This window comes from Erigeron canadensis, chromosome 4 (assembly GCF_010389155.1).
Source record: "Erigeron canadensis isolate Cc75 chromosome 4, C_canadensis_v1, whole genome shotgun sequence".
Taxonomy (NCBI): Eukaryota; Viridiplantae; Streptophyta; class Magnoliopsida; order Asterales; family Asteraceae; genus Erigeron; species Erigeron canadensis.
In genome coordinates this window covers 4248203-4259717 of record NC_057764.1, presented here as the reverse complement: position 1 = coordinate 4259717, position 11515 = coordinate 4248203, and the positions used below count along the sequence as shown (strand labels likewise).

Here is an 11515-nt window from a genome sequence, read left to right as displayed (position 1 = left end):
TTAAATCCCTCACGTGCATGCCACGTGAGGGCATTTTGGTCCATTTAATAATCACAAGGACTATTTATGATAAACACATAACATCTTCAATCATCATCATCATCTTCAAAAACCCAGAAAATACAAACAAAAATTTTAATTTTTAATCAATTTCAACTTAGGTTGAATACCACTTTTTTCATTATTTTCATATATATATATATATATATATATATATTGTTATTGATATACCAAGATTACTTTCAGAAACTATTAAAATCCCTTTTGAAAAACAACTTTAATCATCATATAACAAAATGACTTTTCAATTAGCAAACTTATTCAAGTATATTTACTACTTTACGTTCACTTTGTTGTCGGCCATCTTCTTTTGTTTATATTGAAAAGAAAAAAGTAGTTGTATCTCAATCTCTCTTTCTTGCAAATGACTTTCTTTCCTGTAACTTCAACACACACATATATTATATCATAAACACGGTTCTGAAAAAGAAGAAAAAAAGGAAGGATACCATCATCTATTTCACGTTCCTAACTATCTCTATAAAAAGTATAATCTCCAATTCTACATTATAGAGCAAATAGAAGGTAAGTTTTACATATATACACACATACAGAGACACATAATATAATATATATATTCATATAAATTTGATAAAACAAAAGAAAAAAACAACAACATAACTTGACGGCGAGCACGCACCACAAACGAAGATTCGATGCCATGGTGGGGTAGTCGGAGCGGAGATATTTGCCAACAGGGATTCGGTGTTAGAGCTCCCATATGCTCTCATTAAATCGATCCTTCAATCTAGCGATTGTAGTGGATCCCGCATGGAAATTCTGGCTAGTGGTGGCGGCGGCTAATTTTTAATTTTTTCTTTGATGGAGTGCGATGGCTAGACGGTGGTGGTGGGAGGTTTTGAAAGAGAGAGAAAGGGGCTTCTTGTATTGTAGGTTTATAGCGCTATAAAATCTTCTGTTGGTGATGGTGGCTTGAAAAAGGGGGTTTCAGGTGGGTATGTGGTGGAAGCCTGGAATTGAAGGTGAAGGGGGCTGGAAAAGAAATGTATACATTGGTTAAATGCTTTGGATGGATGGACTGAATCTTTAGTATAAATTTGGGAATCTTTACAAATGTTTTATATTTGAATTTTTTTATCTGGGTTCTTGATGATCTATGAAGATGATGATGATGCCCTCACGTGGTATGCATGTGAGGAATTTAACGGCAAAAATTAACGGAAGTTAGTGTCAAGGGATGCTAGCAATGAAAATAAAAAACTAAGGGACAACTTGCAATGAAAAAAAAACACAAGGAGTAAAATGCAAATAACGACAACCACATGTACCATTAAATATTTTTATGTCCCTTCAAACATGTACCCATGTTGAAAGTCGGGATTGCCTCTCGGTCTCCAGGCCTCCCCTGCTATTTGCAAAAGAAAGGCCACAACCATAATTGAGAAAGAGCCAAATAAATGTTCCTTAAGAAGATGGATTTTCAGATCCAAGCCATAATAATTGATAAGATTAAGTTAATTTATTTTTTTTATAAATTAATTATCCTTTTTTAGTTTTAATCGAGTGACACTGTCAATATTGCTTTTGGTAAAGAAACATCTATATAATTGGTTGCTATAATAAATGTTATTGTAAACTTAGTTGATTGTAAGATCGATGAGTGAATTAAAGATATGGCATGTGATGAACATTCGAAAGATTGCAAATGCAACAAAAATTAGACAAGTAGATAGAGTGATTCATTTGTTTCTTTTCTTTATGATCGATAGTCATGTCTAAATTCAAGTTGGAATATACTGGACTCTTATTGCAACAACTCGAAATGCAATGGAAATAATGATTTGTATATGATATCAAATGTGGAATACAACAAAGAGGCTAGGCTATAGTTTGTTAATGTTTTATTATAGTCATAAAGAATTTTATTTTTTTTTAATTTTAATTATCTTTAATCATTTGCGTAATTTTGATAATTTCAACTTTAATGATGACATTTATGATATAAAAAAATTTAACGGGGTATATACTATATTTCAGGGTTATCAGTAACGTATATGAAATTAATAAATTATAACTTTTTTTTAAACACGATTGATTCAAGTATAGAGATCCTATAAAGTTGATAGATCCTATAAAGTTGATAGAATATTATAGACAAAGTTAGATCAACTTAATCAATTGTCAAGACTAACATTTGATGTTTGATTCATAACCATTCATTTTAATCTAGGGTTAAAGTTGATCTAACTTTACCTAACTTTAACCTATAAAGTTGATCCTTTTCAATCCATGTCCCGGGTCCATGAGATACTACACTTTGCTACCATGCAGGCATCGAGTATCCTCATATAGTCATATTGTTTTCCCATCCTTCAAAGTTCAATCCATTAGCTGTTGAAGTGGAATTGACTATGGGCCAGCCCAAGATGAGATCATGGGCTAAATGACAGACGCATTTTCATCCAACTAGTCTAAAACAAAAGACCGATACCTTGTTGGGACAAGCCGACAAGGTACTTGTGTTTGTAATTTTCTATCATCTTTCCAGATAATGAATGAAGTAACTCTATTGATCAAAACGAAATAAAAATAAAGGCGTCCATCATCAGGTTGAAACTCGTTGAATTTAAGTTCTCTCGATGATTTATAAATTATTTGTAGGGTCCATTTAAATAAAACTATTCCTACATTAATTTAAAATAGAATGAAGCATTATGAGATTCTAATAGTAAAACTAACACACGCGTGTCATGTTTGGACTTTGACCTTAATTATTTTTATTTATTTTATGTAATATTTAATAAAATTTATATGAATTGATTAAGTTTTAGGTATATTTTCATTGAGTATAAATTTCATCAAATATTATATAGCAAAAAGAATATATTTTTGGTCAAAGTTAAAAAGCAAAGACTTTGAATATTCTAAATGTGATACTTATAATGAGACGAGGGAGTAAAAAATAAATAAATTAAAATAAAATCTCATAATAATATTTTGACTTTTGAAGTTTTTTTTTTTTTTCCAAACAACTTAAAGTGTTAAAAAATAAAAGCGAAGAGGGAAGACTTCAAAAGTCAAATTTAGACAATTAAAATGGGACGGAAGAGTATTAAAGTTAAAAAAAAAAAATCTAGGACAGACGATAAACATGTGATCACATTCAACAAAAACAGAATTTACTCAATCAGATAGTAACCTAAAAAAATAAAATTGTTCACACACATTGCCTAACATAAAACAGAGGTCCAACATAAAACATCATTTGAAAACGTAGTAACTAACTTCACATACTTAAATGACTTCATATAATAGCACTTGAGGTTGTTGAGTAACTACGGTTCGGTGATCTTACCCATCCAAGCCGGTGGCAGCATTCCGGTTTGCTCATGAACGGTGTTAAACAATGGCGGCAACATCTTATACATCCCGGCAACTTCCTTCATGGCACCACCATCACCGCCCTCTCCACCACCATTTGCCCCGGTCCAAATAGAAATCTTTGGTTGCAGTCCCCTAACGGCCTCAGCATTAATCTTGGCGATATCTTGATACATTCCTCCATTGATCATTAGATAATCCCTTAACGCTCCATAATTACCTCCCACTGCCCCCAAAAGGGTGCGAATGTACGTACCTTGGGCTTGGGCAAGAGCAACAAGACCTTCAGCCTCTTTTTGTTTTGCATATAATTCACCATCGGCTACTTGTTGGCGCGAGTAGAATGTTGCCTCTGCTATTGCCTTTTGAGCCTCGGCTTCTTTTTCCTTCAATTGCTTCTGCAGCCTTTTGCTTCCTGTACAGCTCCCAATTTGCTTCTTGAACCTTAAATTTGTTTCCATTCAAAAAGTTTTAAAATTTTTCAATGAAACACTGAATAATTTCAAGAGATGTGTCCAATTAAGCATGTGTATTTTTTGTAGGGCTAATTTAAAATCTAGTATGCATAAAAACATTGTTTTTTCAAAAAACTTTAATTTGATTAGCCCATTTGACTGATTATGCTTTTTTTTATAAGAGTAAAACACTAATTCTATTTTACAATTCATAAGCAAGTCAGTTGAAATTGTGAATTGATACTAGAAAGAATATGATTATAATTTTGTACTAGTATAAAAATTACGTACCTTTGTTTCATACTCAACGCTGGCTTTGCTCAAGAACTCGGCCTTAAGCTTTTCGGTCTGAGTCATGGCATTCATGATCTCAACCTCCTTCTGCAACTCGGCCTCTCTTAAAGCCACCGCCTTACCTGCCTCCACTTCCGCCACCTGTGAATCTCTGGCCCACTTGGCCTTCTTTATCGCCAACTCTGCATTTGCTTCAGCAATTTCAGCCTCCCTTTGATTCTCGAATACCTTCACCTCCGTCCTCACTTTTATCTCTTCCCTCTTCCCTTCTCCTTGCCTCTGCGTCGCTATGACCTTGGTTTCTGCGTCAATCTTTGCAGCATTTTGTAGCGTTTGCCCGTCCCTTAGCTTTGATCCTATTTCACCCTACATCAATCAATCAAACACTCAATAGATCACTAAATTACTAACATTAATTATACTTGATTGTAATACGAGTACATAATAAAATCATTATAACAATGTTTCACGCTAGTACTTAAAAACGTAGTACTTAAAAACGTAGTACTTAAAAACGTAGGGTGCTGCTGAGCCCAAATTTGCCTGTTAAAAAGAAGGGAACTTAAAACACGAGAAAGTACTAATTAATTATGATAATCGCGTACCTTCATCTTGGCTTCGGCAACATCAATTTTAGCTTGATTTGCAGCCTCCATCTGTGTTTTTTGTCCTAGATACGAGAAGTACTCGTGTCCAGGAACATCAACCAGTTGTTTCACATTCGCATTATAAATCTTCAACCCAAACTGATCAAGTTCCAACTGAACTTTCTCGAAAACCTCATGCTTAAACTCCTTAGTTCCCTTAAAAATCTCCTCCATGGTCATGGAGGCAGCCAGGACACGGGTCTCCCCTTCGATGACCCCCTTGACTAGCTCGTTCACATGGTCTGATTGCTTATCATGAGGAGAGATCAACTTGGCATATTTATGGAGACTCTCTTCGTCCTCGATGTGGGGACCAATGGTGAACACAGCGGGGAGGACAAAGGGAAGTTTCTCGGCACTCATTGCCTGGACTTCGAAAGTGTAGTTGACTGGGGTGATGTCGAAAAAGTAGGATGACTGGCCCGGATATACCCATGCTTTTTTTTGCGATTTTGATGTCATCGATCCCACAACCGGTGATCACCAGATACTCGGATGCCTTTGCTACCCTGTACATGGCTAGCAGATGGAGATATATAGATATAGAAACAGAAAAAAGTGTTTTTTTTTTTTTTTTTTTTTGCACAAGCTTATTAATTTTTTTTAGATGTATATAAATTGGCGACACCCCCTCTATATATATAGAGAGAGATCGAGGAGAGAAAACATAACACCTTAAGTATTTGATACTAATAATAATACTTACAGACTAAGAAGAACGAATAAATGAATAAATAATATAATGATTATTACTCCTAGCTAAATACGGAGCATATATATACTTAATATATTACTCGTAAGTATATTATATTATTTTATTATTAAGCTATAAAAGATTATATATCAACGATAAACATCAATCATTTTAAATATGGGAATGAACTTAAGGAAAAAGAAACAAATTTTTAAGAGATAATCACAAGACTCCTTCCTGCAACCTACGTGAATTTTGCAAATATGGGCTAAATATATCGGGCCCGATCATCTTTGATAGTAAATTAACAATAAACATACAAACGTTTATTACTTTTGATCAATCTCTTCGGCTGTGTTCTACATTGTACGGTTTTCGAAAACTAAAAAGTTCACTCTTAATGTACGTAGCGATTAATGAACAAATAACACCACAACAAATATGCCATTTGTTCACACTTATTTCTTCACGTACACTTTAAAAAAATGCATGATTTGTTTAAGTTAATAAATTACACTCGTTCTTTTGCGACATGGTCTCCAAAAGGTGACTGATATGCCCACCAGAATAGTCGTTGGCTTTGGTTTAGCTGATAATGCTTCGATGTGTGGATGGTTATATAGTTCACGAACGCCATATATAATATTGGTCGGTCCTGTTAAGTAATCTGTTACGACACTATTAGGTGTCCTATAAACGTCAGCCTGTTCACGACAATCCAGCACTACCAATCTCAGCTACAAGATTTTTTGCAGGAGGGAAGAGAGCCACTGCACCCATCTCGGGATTTGCAAACTTCGTATACACAGCCTTCAACTTGTTTTCACTAGCACCAGCATGAAAACTCACCAAACTCTTCGCACAATCCCTGTTCAAGAACCACAAATTTAATATCAAGATATTGAAAAAAAAAACAGAATACCCGTATGGCAAAAGCACTCACTTTAGTTCATCTTCATTGTAATCAGTGTGATGTTTGAGTGTTCGGTCCAAGCCGGGGTCTTATTTAGGGTGCACCGAGCTGCATAAACAGCAGAAGCAGCTACTTTTGAAGGGTTGTTGTTCATTATAATCGAGTAGTCCATCAACCCGAGTTCAGTCAAGAAGAACACCATATTCTCCATCTACATTACACAACAAAAAAGACATCAGTTTCTTCAGTCTTTTTTTTTTTTAATTTCAACTACTATAATACGTATGAACTTCCATTATGTACCTTGCTATCAGAAGGAAATGAAGCTTTTGTGTACCGCACAAGAAACACATAGGGTGTTGGAATGGTCAGGAACCAACCTAGACGGCCCAAAATCGCTTTCTCCATGGCCAGGATCTGCTCTCTGCTATATGCATTATCAGATATAGTAATCAAATCATTGACTTCCGGTGGCCATATTTCCTCGTATTTGCATGCCATGAGCATTGCACCAATACCGACCAACTGAAGTTCATTTCGGGGAACAGTTGTTACGGATAGGTATCGATCAACAACGTTGATGGTGAGATAAAGACTCTCGGGCATTAGTTTAAACTTCCTGTGAACTTCAACTAGCCAATCAATCAAAATGGCTCGCTGTTCAGCATTTAGATCAGGCTGTGAACTCATGTAATCACTTAAACCGGTCTCTGAGAGCTTGTAGAATTTGTAAATGTCTTCAACGTTTTCCACTTCTGCCAATTCATTGTTGGCATCTGATTCATCTATGTTAACGACTGGATCTTTCGGTTTGGTAGTGATCCCACAAGCTAGCTGAATATTCCTGATCACAATCAACAATATTTCATCAGATTTGATCAAGATACAAAACAACTTACCACATAATCTTTAAGGATACGGAAATCAACCTTGTGATCGGTGGAGTAATTTGAGTTGGTTTTCCAGTTTCACCACCAGGAACAATCTTCACATGATTTGTAATATCAGCAAGGGATCGCCTGTTCCTTCGCTCCATTTGTTCTGCATTCTTTCGCTTTACCTCTACTAGAAAAACCAGACTCCATTAATTCAAGAAACCATTCTAACTTAAAAAGATTTAACAATATCTAACCACTTTGTTATTACTTACTAAAAACCCAACCAATGCAACAACTAAATTTGTAATTCGATAATAAACAGAATCATTATTACCTTTAAGAAAAACTAATAATTCAAAGCCTTTCTTAAACCAGCAACTCATAACTGAACCAATTCTTGTCTTAATCTAAAAAACCTTTGAGTTACTAATTTCAAGGGAATAATGCCAACCAAGCCCGTGGTAGAGCTTTTGTCATGGTAGCAAATGAAGCTCGTCAAGATCCAAATATTGTGACGGGTACGTTTTCCTTAAACAATCACCTTGCTACAGTATTATTCGACTCTGGTGCTGAGTACAGTTTTGTTTCTATTAAGTTCATGCCACTCCTAGATAGAGAACCCATAATATTGAATACTTATTTCTTGGTTGAGGTAGCTAATGGAAAATTTGATAGAGTTGATAGAATCGTTAATGATTGTACCTTAGAAATAGAAGGTCATTTGTTTAGTGTTAACCTTCTGCCTTTCTCGTTAAGGAGTTTTGACGTAGTTATTGGTATGGATTGGCTATCGAAGCATAGAGCCGAGATAATTTGCTATGAGAAGGTGGTCCGTATACCGCTAGGAAATAGTGAAATGCTACTCATATACGGGGAGCGGGTGGAGGAAAATCAGAAGCACCTCATGGGCATTCAGGCTAACGAGAAGAAACTCGAAAATATTCCTATCGTACGGGTTTTTCCACAAGTTTTTCCCGAAGATCTAAGAGGATTACCTCCTGTAAGACAAGTTGAATTCCGTATAGATCTTATTCCGGGAGCGACGCCAGTCGCCAAAGCTCCATACCGTTTAGCACCTACCGAAATGCAAGAACTGTCTAATCAACTCCAAGAGCTCCAAGAAAAAGGCTTCATCAAACCTAGTCATTCGCCTTGGGGAGCACCAGTATTGTTTGTCAAGAAGAAAGATGGTTCGTTTCGTATGTGCATCGATTACCGGGAGTTGAACAAACTGACAGTTAAGAATCGTTACCCTCTTCCTAGAATCGACGACTTATTCGATCAACTTCAAGGTGCGAAGTTTTTCTCGAAAATAGACCTTCGGTCCGGATATCATCAACTCAGAGTTAATGAAGCAGATATTCCAAAAACAGCATTCAGGACTCGATATGGACATTTTGAGTTCTTAGTCATGCCTTTCGGTTTGACTAATGCACCCGCAGTTTTCATGGATTTGATGAACCGTGTATGCAAACCCTATCTCGATAAGTTTGTTATTGTATTCATTGATGACATTTTAATCTATTCGAAGTCTAAGGAAGAACATGAATCTCACTTGAAAATGATTCTTGAACTACTTTGGAAAGAGAGATTGTTTGCTAAGTTTTCGAAGTGCGACTTTTGGTTACAAGAAGTTCATTTCCTTGGGCATGTAGTGAATAGTGAAGGAATCCATGTTGACCCCAGTAAGATCGAAGCAGTAAAAGATTGGAAGACTCCTACGACGCCATCAGAGGTTCGTTCATTTCTAGGCTTGGCCGGGTATTATCGACGATTCATCGCTAACTTCTCGAAAATCGCTCAACCACTTACTCAGTTAACCCAGAAGGATAAGAAGTTTGATTGGGGAGATAAGCAAGAAAAGGCATTCCAAACACTGAAAGAAAATCTATGTAACGCTCCTATTCTTACCCTCCCCGATGGTCCGGACGATTTTGTAGTTTATTGTGATGCTTCAAATCAAGGCTTGGGATGTGTACTAATGCAAAGGGGTAAAGTGATTGCTTATGCCTCTCGGCAACTCAAAATTCATGAGAAAAACTACACCACCCATGACTTGGAGCTTGGTGCAGTGGTTTTTGCACTCAAATGTTGGAGGCACTATCTCTATGGGACGAAAAGTGTGATCTACACCGATCACAAGAGTCTCCAACATATTTTCGATCAAAAAGAGTTGAATATGCGACAGAGGCGGTGGATTGAATTATTTAGTGACTATGATTGTGAGATTCGTTACCATCCGGGTAAGGCGAATGTTGTGGCTGACGCGTTAAGTAGGAAAGAAAGAATTAAGTCAAAGCAAGTACGAGCATTGATCATGACAATTCATTCGGATATAAAATCAATGATAAGTCGGGCTCAAGATGAAGCATTGCAGAATATCAATGTAGAAAAAGAAGGGTTACGTGACCTTGATCAGCAAATGGAGCGTAAAGAGGATGGAGTACTGTACTTTGTAGGACGAATATGGATTCCACTTGCAGGTGGATTAAGAACAGTGATTTTGGACGAGGCACATACTACGAGATACTCCGTACACCCGGGAGCTGATAAAATGTATCACGACCTTAAGGATTTGTATTGGTGGCCGAGAATGAAAAGAGATATAGCCAGTTATGTCAGTGGATGCTTAACATGTCTAAAAGTCAAAGCTGAACATAATAAACCACCGGGTTTATTAGTGCAACCACAACTTCCCGAATGGAAATGGGAAAGAATAACCATGGATTTTATTACAAAGCTGCCAAGAACTAGTAGTGGGCATGACAAGATTTGGGTGATAGTAGATAGATTGACAAAGTCTGCGCACTTTATAGCTATCCGTGAGAGCTACACAATGGAGCAGTTAGCAAGGATTTATATAAAGGAGATAGTGGCAAAGCATGGAATTCCGGTGTCTATTATATCTGATCGTGATAGTCATTTCACATCACGATTTTGGCAGTCATTGCAAAAGGCATTGGGAACACGTTTAGACCTGAGTACGGCTTACCATCCTCAAACCGATGGCCAAAGTGAGCGTACTATTCAGACTTTGGAAGATATGCTTAGGGCGTGTGTGATGGACTTTGGGGGAAGCTGGGATATTCACCTTCCTCTAGTTGAGTTCTCGTACAATAATAGTTATCATTCAAGTATTAAGTGTGCTCCATTTGAAGCTTTATATGGGCGGAAATGTCGCTCACCTGTTGTTTGGGCTGAGATTGGAGAAAGTCAGTTGATTGGCCCGGAGATTGTACAAGAGACAACAGATAGGATTTTTCAAATCAAAGAAAGACTGAAAGCAGCTAGAGACCGCCAAAAGAGCTACGCCGACAAACTTCTCCTTGCTTTGCTCTGCCGTCGAACAAAGAGGGAACACCACCACCAAAACCAAATTTTTATCACACAATTGTCAAGCTTCCATCTTAAAAAAAAAAAGTTAGTATCGTAAGAGTGATCATCGACTTTGGTGGTAAAATTCTTAATCTCTATCTTTTATTAAATTATATATTTATGTACAATCTTTGTAATCTATTTGATGAATATATATTATGGCAAATTTATAATAATGAATGAAAGGGTTTTTTTTTTTTGGTTAAATCAAAAGCTTGAAGTATAAATCATATTAATGTTAAAAGTTTAAGTATTTAATGAAGTATAATAATTAATGTAATAAAAGAAATCCAATTACGAAGGCATGAAAATCATAATAACAGATTTAATTAGGTGTTGGAGAGATTTGAAAGTTTATATATAAATATTAGTTGTAGTAGTCTTTAAAACAGTAAGTTTGAGTTATTTTAGAATCTGGACAGATTCGTTTTGTTAACTTTGAAAGGTCGTATCTTGGTCATGGGAGATGGTTAAGTCACGTTTTTGGTGTCTAAAATTAAGTTCAGGAAGTCTACTTTCTGGTGGAAGCGGTTTTGTGTCAAAATATGAAGTTTAAGGTTGTCAAACGAATTTTATAACAAAACTGCGCAAAGCTGAGTTTTCCGAACAGATTTTGGCCGACTTCAAATAGTCATATCTTGGTCGATTTTATGAACTGGACAATTATTTTTCTCCAGAAACTTTTTTGAGATGTTAAGATTGTACAGTAAAAAAATTGGATTTTTTTGAATCTTCGAAGGCCCTTAACTTTTATAAAACTTTTCTGTGTGCGAACAGTGATTTTTCTGACTAGTCTGTAATCATTGAATTTTTAAAAATAGTTAACGTGCCAAATAAAATATGAAAAAATTCATGTA

General features: G+C 36.0%; 2 pseudogenes; both read right to left on the bottom strand.

Moving 5' to 3' along the window:
* Window positions 1–3356: 3356 nt before the first annotated feature.
* On the bottom strand, window positions 3357–5315 carry LOC122596854 (annotated as a pseudogene).
* Window positions 5316–6200: 885 nt separating this feature from the next.
* Window positions 6201–7666, bottom strand: LOC122596853 (annotated as a pseudogene).
* Window positions 7667–11515: the final 3849 nt, after the last annotated feature.